This window comes from Myxine glutinosa, chromosome 7 (assembly GCF_964187855.1).
Source record: "Myxine glutinosa chromosome 7, kmMyxGlut1.1, whole genome shotgun sequence".
NCBI lineage: Eukaryota > Metazoa > Chordata > Myxini > Myxiniformes > Myxinidae > Myxine > Myxine glutinosa.
The window spans coordinates 168663072-168670923 of record NC_136267.1 but is presented as its reverse complement, the minus strand read 5'-3'; positions in this window follow the sequence as shown (position 1 = coordinate 168670923).

Here is a 7852-nt window from a genome sequence, read left to right as displayed (position 1 = left end):
TTATGTGATGTAGTGGCTTACCGAGTATTTTATGGTCTCGCTAATGGCAGAGGTGTACACGCAGTTATTGGGAACAGAAACCGAATAATATTGATCGATAAAGGAAAGAGAGCCAACATTACGGCTAAATTCATGCAAGTTGAATTTTGACGTCAGATTGGGAGAGTTGATAAATTGGATACTTGCATTGCTTTAGATTAGACTGTCTAGTAAGTATGTAGAGCTATAACTTCCGCAGAAGAAGGCAGGAATGATGCATCATTCCTGCCAATACTTTGCATTGGCAGGAATGATGATCTGGGTGGCAGTCAGGCAGTTCGTTCTTTGTGGATTATGCGGTTTATATATACTAGGACGTGCCCGTACGTACGTGCTTGCCCGTACGTGCTTGCCCGTACGTGCGTGCAAAAAAACAACTTTGAAACCACGTGGCAGTAACGACCACAGAACCCCCCCCCCCTCTATTTACATGAAATGGTTTGGTCCATTCGCAAAGCCAGTAACGACCATAGAACCCCCCCCTCTATTTACATGAAATGGTTTGGTCCATTCGCAAAGGCAAAGCGAACGGCTTGCGAGTACGGTGACCATACCTTGGGAACCACTTGTCCGATTAATTTCAAACCTTGAAAAGGCACATCCTCGGGTCCCCAGCAATATACCTGGCAAGTTTCAAGTATATCGGACCGGTAGTTGTCGAGAAACAGCGGTCACAGACAAACACACACACACACACACACAGAGATTACTGGAATTATAGATACTAGGGCGTGCCCGTACGTACGTGCTTGCCCGTACATGCGTGCAAAAAAACAACTTTTAAACCACGTGGCAGTAACGACCACAGAACCCCCCCCCCCTCTATTTACATGAAATGGTTTGGTCCATTCGCAAAGCCAGTAACGACCACAGAACCCCCCCCCCTCTATTTACATGAAATGGTTTGGTCCATTCGTAAAGCCAAAGCGAACGGCTTGCGAGTACGGTGACCATACCTTGGGAACCACTTGTCCGATTAATTTCAAACCTTGAAAAGGCACATCCTCGGGTCCCCAGCAATATACCTGGCAAGTTTCAAGTATATCGGACCGGTAGTTGTCGAGAAACAGCGGTCACAGACAAACACACACACACACAGAGATTACTGGAATTATAGATAGACTAGGGCATGCCCGTACTATATATATATGCCCGTACATGCCCGTACTTCCTAGGGCATGCCCGTACTATATCTATATCTAAAATTATATCCCCCCCCTCTATTTACATGAAATGGTTTGGTCCAAAGCGAACGGCTTGCGAGTACGGTGACAATCCCTCCCCTCTATTTACATGAAATGGTTTGGTCCAAAGCGAACGGCTTGCGGAGTTTGGTAAAGAAATCGCCATAGCGTGCACAAACGCGCAGGAAAGCGAAAGAATCGCAAATTAGTTTTAATTAGTTTTAAAACATAGTTTAACGCCAACATAGTTTGCCAACGTGAAATAAATGAATACGCTCTCAAATGTGCCGTCCGAGGCAGAGTCTGTTCGCCACGTTCGGCACACGTGATAGCTCGCTGCTCTCTGATTGGTTGAATCGTTTTTTGGACATAGCTCGCTAACTACTTGTCCGATTAATTTCAAACCTTGAAAAGGCACATCCTCGGGTCCCCAGCAATATACCTGGCAAGTTTAAAGTATATCGGACCCGTGGTTGTCGAGAAACAGCGGTCACAGACAAACATACACACAGAGATTAGTGGAATTATAGATAGATATATAATATATATATATATATATATATATATATATATATATATATATATATATATATATGTATATATATATATATATATATATATATATACATATATATATATATATATATATATGTGCCGGGACGAGGACTTAGAACTTGGGACTCAGAGAACTCAGAGGACTCAGGGTAAAGGAGCAACGGATATATTTATTAGAACTCGATTACACAAGCTTGCGGAGAAGCAAAATGTCGCAGAAGGCTCACATGGAATGACCAACACTACTACAAGATGCTCTGAAATAATTCAATTAGAACTTGCTTTATATAAGGAATATCGGGGTTGGGTTTAGCTCATAAGATACAGAGACAGAATGGGCTCATTGGCCCTCCCACCATAGTCCCATCCTGTTGTTCAGTTAGTTAAAGGAAGTAAAGGAAGTATTAAAGGCCATTCATGGGTAAGCACAGATAAGGAGAAGGTCAGTAATATGTGACAACATGTTTACAACTTTCTGTATAGAAACTTGGGTTTGGGAAAGTACAAAGGGAGTGGACACTCATAAATGTGTCAAATGCAGGATATTGGCAAAGACACTGGAGGAGGCTGAGAGATAACAGCTGCAACCAAGGCCAGGAAGGGGAACAAGAGATTATGCCCACACAGGCCAAGAGCTCACAGGCACAGAACTCCTTATTAGGATATTACACATCCTCAATGCACAAGAAAGAACTAAGTATTATAAAAGAGTACAGAAATCAGTCAAAGCAAAACATATAATTGGTTATACTTGGTAATTGGTAAAGCAGCAAGGATCAACAAAGGGGGAGGGGCATTACAGCTCCCAGCATACCGCCCTTTTGGATCTAAGATACAAAGTTATCTACGAGCCAATCAAAGGCCTTTATTTCAAAACAAAGCAGAACCAAATCAAATCAGAAAAGTCATTCAACATATCACGCGAAGGCAGCCCAGCGAGCATGTCCCGTACTCAAAGCACCACACAGTACCCAGCAGGATGATTCGCGTCTGTATGTGAGTATGCAATATAAGTCCGTAAAAGTAGAGTGATCGAACGGCAATGATCACATGGCAGTGGCGGTACCAATGGCCAAATGATCAAATGGAACATCCTCCAATAGAGGTGAGATAGACAGTGTAAAAGATTCTCTAAACATACCACGCGGATGCAGCCCAGTGAGCATGTCTCGTACCCCAGGCACCACACCGTACTCAGCAGGATGACCCGCGGGCAAGTGGGTGTAAGTGGGTGTATGTGGGTGTATGTGGGTGTATGATGTAAGTCAGGTGTAGATGGGTGTATGAGGTGAGACCGTAGAGGCATGAAGATCGAATAGCGCGTCAAATCCCCAACGAAGACCTCTGGTTCCACCGGGGTCCACAACCAGGAAGATCTCTGACCCACCCTTTGTCCACAGAGGTGCAGCCGGACTCCCCTCTGACTGGAGCTCGCCCAGGCTTCCCCAGGTGAAATCCTTGGAGATCTTCAGCGCTCAATCGATATTCATGTTCATGAGGTCTCTTACATGCTGGTGATCTGGGGAAGACACAACATCGTCAGTATCAGGTGGCTTAAACCTATGGCCATAAAACAAAGCATAACGATCCAAAGGAGGGAGGGCAACTTCCTTTGGGTCAAAGTCGAGGTCGTCCGAGGCGATGCTGCTTCCACCGCCGTTACCCTTGGACGAATCATCGAGACAGTCGGAGTCGGAACTCAGAGTATCTCCGAGGTAAAGCTTCTCACCATCCAGGCTTGGGTCTGCAGTCGGGTCCAGATCCAGGCCTGGGTCAGTGACGGTTGACTCACTGTGAGCTGGTGAGACATAAAGGTGAGCCCGGGAAACATAAAGAGGCAAAGCCTGCATTGTGACATAAACATCAGTCGGGGTCCGTGGCAAATGGCCCACATCATCATCAGTAACCTCGTTCTCAGGTGGCGTAGGCCTGCGGCGTCGGTGGCCAGCAACAGTCATAGCCTTACACATCGAGAAGAAACGAGCAGAGTCCCTTAGGAACTCGTTGGCATCAGCATGCGACATGTTGGGGTCCAGAGTAATCGGCCTCCTGGCAGCCTGAAATGCTCTGAGGTCCTCAATTGTGTAATCGACATCATTATCAGTAATATCAACAATGGAAGAACAATCTTCGGAAGCGGAGATCTCATTGTCGCGGCCCAGAGACTCGTTCGGGTCGTTGTTCCAGGATCCGCGATCTGCAGTCACTTTGGCGGCCGGTGTGTCGTCGGAGCCCGCAGCCAGCTTATCGATCAACACCATGGCCTTTTCTGTTGTCGTCTTCAGTGTCCATCCTGTGGTAAACTTTCTCACACACGCAAGGACTAAAGCCTTGATTATTATACAACAGACCACGATTCCAAGGACTATTGCCAGGGCGGTCAATATCCACTTTACTATCGTACCTGTCCATCCTTTAAACCAGTCAGTAAGCCACTGGTGGGAGGCTTCCCGATCCATTCGATCCCTTGTCAATATATGAGCACTCTCTCTTAACCTTATAATAGCAGCACTGACTCCTTGTGAAGGGTCAGGAATAAAAGTACAACATTTACCCTCAATTATCCCACATACCCCTCCTCGTTCTGCCAATAGCATATCTAACGCAACCCTATTTTGCATAACCATTGTACGCAGGTGGACAACCGTGTCCAACATTTCATCGTGTGCTGTAGCGGTGTCGTTGGCCACCTTTTCTAAAATTAACGCAATCTTGTCAATGCGGTAACTACTCATGGTCGTTCCAGCCCATGGGAAGAAGAAACCAACGGCTTTCTCCCAATCGGCGCCGTGTAAGGTGGTGGTGCCGTCGTCGTGCCAATAGGTGCTTCGTGGTGTCCTTATGAGTGCTGGGGTTTTATACAAGTGTTGTCGCATTTCCATTTCTGGGAAAACTGATCCTAAATAGCAAGTTCCTCCCCAATTATCAGGTAAATACGGGTAAGCTTTGTTTCCGCATACAAACATGGTCCCGTGCGGAGCCACTAAATGGGTGGTCATGCAAGTGCGAAGGTCTGGGATAGTGTTCGTCCCGTTTTCCCCTTCCCATGCCAACTGGAGGTATGTGAGGTTATGTAAGGGCGAACTTGTAACATTTACTAGCAGCGTGTGCTTCCCACTCCTAGGGTCCGCGAGAAGGGTATCACTACACACGGATTTGCCTACCATTACTTGGCCCTTTCCTTCTAAGCAGAGGGCCCCCCTTGCCGGCTTGACCCAAACCGGCGCCGGACGTTCCTCAAAGTGTCGAGGCTGGATGGGGGGAGAGTACTGGAAAACTCGTTTACACGCGGTTCCGTCAGAACCTTGGCTTGTCAGGGTCGTACTAATGCATTTGGTGTCTAGTGGCTTTGAGCACAAATCATTAAGTGATAGGGGTAACACTACCATTGGTATGCCTGCCGTGCTGGTGCGGGGAAGGTGCATACACATCCAACACTGTGTCCTATTCTGTACTGTGGCCATGTGCCGTGCGACCTTCCAGTATGTGTTCTCCTGTGGCTTCCTTCTTACTTCCTGGGCAGGCGGGGTTTTAATAACGTAGGTGGCACAACTAGGCCGTAAGTAGGGTTCAGTTCTATTTGGGATTAGCGTGCGAGGGGGCCATATTCCACATTCGAGTATCATGGTTGTATCCGGGCCAATGGGGGTATAATGCAATAAGACGGTAGTATTCTCAATGCCTTTGCCCCATTGGTATCCGAGGGCACGTCGACCGCTTATGTTCCCTGTGTATGTTCCATTTTCCACTTGCCTGACCTTAGTCAGGACTAGGCGTGGTCTTGTCATGCGTGCCTGTGGTGTCTTATTGTGTACTACTATAGCTTCCCCCCATCTTACAGATAGCCACTTAAAGTTTGTTTCCAAGTTACAGCAATTCACCGCTATTTGGTCTCCCCAGCGAGCCGTTATATACTTGACGGGGTGGAGGGGAAATGTTGCGTAGTTGTCAGGTCCTGGGTATTTGGGGAGATCCTTTCTCGGTAGCTCGAAACGCAAGAGCCTATCCTTGGCAGGGGGTTTTCGGCAATTACCCAGAATTCCCATCACTGCGAACATCATCACCGCCCTTAGGAGACTGTAGTGCCCTAGACGGTGCATTGTCTTCAGCGGTGTCGGGTGCGGTGTCTTGTGTGGCTTGTGGTGCGGGAATGGACAACTTACAGTGAGTGGCGTGGATCCACGAAGGTTTACCCTCGCAGAAGACTGCCGTCGGTGTGACCAGTAGCACCTGGAATGGTCCCTTCCACCGTGGCTCCAAGGCAGCCTTGCGGGTGAAGTGCTTTACAAGCACCCAGTCGCCGGCCTGGAAGTCGTGGATGGCGTGGCCTATTGGTTCAGGCAGCGCCTCTCGTACTCGAGCATGGATGCTGCGTGCCACATTGGACAAGCCTATGCAAAATCTCAAAAGCATGTCATCCATTACTGGCAAAGCAAGGGTGGACATGTCCGTTGGTGCTGACACGGGCAAGCTCATAGGGCGTCCCATTAATATTTCGTGGGGAGAAAGGCCCGTCATGCGACCCGGGGTGGAACGGATGCTCATCAATGCAAGCGGAAGAGCCTCCGGCCACCTCAAGCCCGTGTCTGCGCAAACTTTCGCTAGTTTGATCTTTAAAGTCTTATTCGTTCGTTCCACAAGTCCCGATGACTGTGGGTGGTAAACGCAATGGAAGGACTGTTTGACGCCCAATGCCTTCAAAATGCCCTTGACCACTTGCGCCGTGAAATGGCCCCCTTGATCTGACGAAATTATCTGGGGGATGCCAAATCTGCACATAAAATCCCGCACGAGGCGCTTCGCTACTGTCGGGGCATCGGACTTGACGCATGGGTACGCTTCGACCCATTTGGTGAACGTATCTACGATTACCAGCACATAGCGAAACGACATGCTTGGTTCCAATTCTGTAAAATCGAACTCGATAGTTGCGAACGGCCCACTTGGCGGGGGCCGTCCCCCGTCATGCGCATGTCTCGGTGGCGCCCCTCTATTGTGTTGCTGGCAAACCACACACGATCGACACACTTCGGACACAACTCGTGCCAGTCCTGGTGCCGCCCAAGTGTAGTCTATCTGGCCCATCACCCCCCTCTGGCACACATGACCATTTTGATGTGCCATGCGTGCCAGCCAAGGCAGTAAGGCCTGAGGTGCTATAGGTTTTTCATCAAGGGTCCACATTTCCCCTGGCCCAGGGCGCATCGCGCCTCGTTTGAGCCAGACTTCGTGTTCGGCCGTTGGCGCAGCGTTTTGTAAGTTTATGATATCGTCCTTAGTCGGTGTGGCGGGTGGTCCCACAGTCGGTATGTCAACAATCTGTGCGGATGTCTTTTGTGCTCGTGTCACCATCGGCATATTGCGTTCTACCTGTTGGTTGGCGGCCTTTCCTGCCGCCTCGTCCGCCCTTGCATTGCCCCGGGCAACGTCAGTGTCCGCCTTTTGGTGGCCACGGCATTTAATTACCGCAATAGCGCGGGGAAGTAAAATGCTTCGGAGGAGCCCTTCTACCAACGCGCCATTTTTTATCACTGACCCGGCAGATGTGAGAAAACCTCGCATCTTCCATATGGCTCCTTTATCGTGGACTACGCCGTGCGCGTAGGCCGAATCTGTGTAAATATTGACGGCAAGGCCTTCCGCCAAGCTGCACGCTCTGGTCAGGGCGCACAGCTCCGCCTGCTGTGCGGAAAATGTAGGTGGAAGACGCCCGCTTTCTACCGTTTCGCTATCCGAGCACACAGCGTACCCGGACAACAGGGACCCGTCCCATGCACGCCTAGCTGATCCATCGACATAATATGTACAGTCGGGGTATTCTAAGGGATGGTCCTTTAAATCCGATCGCACCGTGGAGACTAGCTGCACGACGTCGGCGCACACATGGGGTTCACGCTCCTCTGGGGTGGGCATCAGTGAGGCTGGGTTGAGTGTCGTGCAACGCTCGATCGTGATGTTGGCTGCAGTGATCAGTGCGGATTCATATTGCATTAATCTAGTGTTAGACAAATGCTGTGTGCTTCGCTGTAACAACAGTGAAGTGACGCAATGTGGTACCCGTAACGTTACTGGGT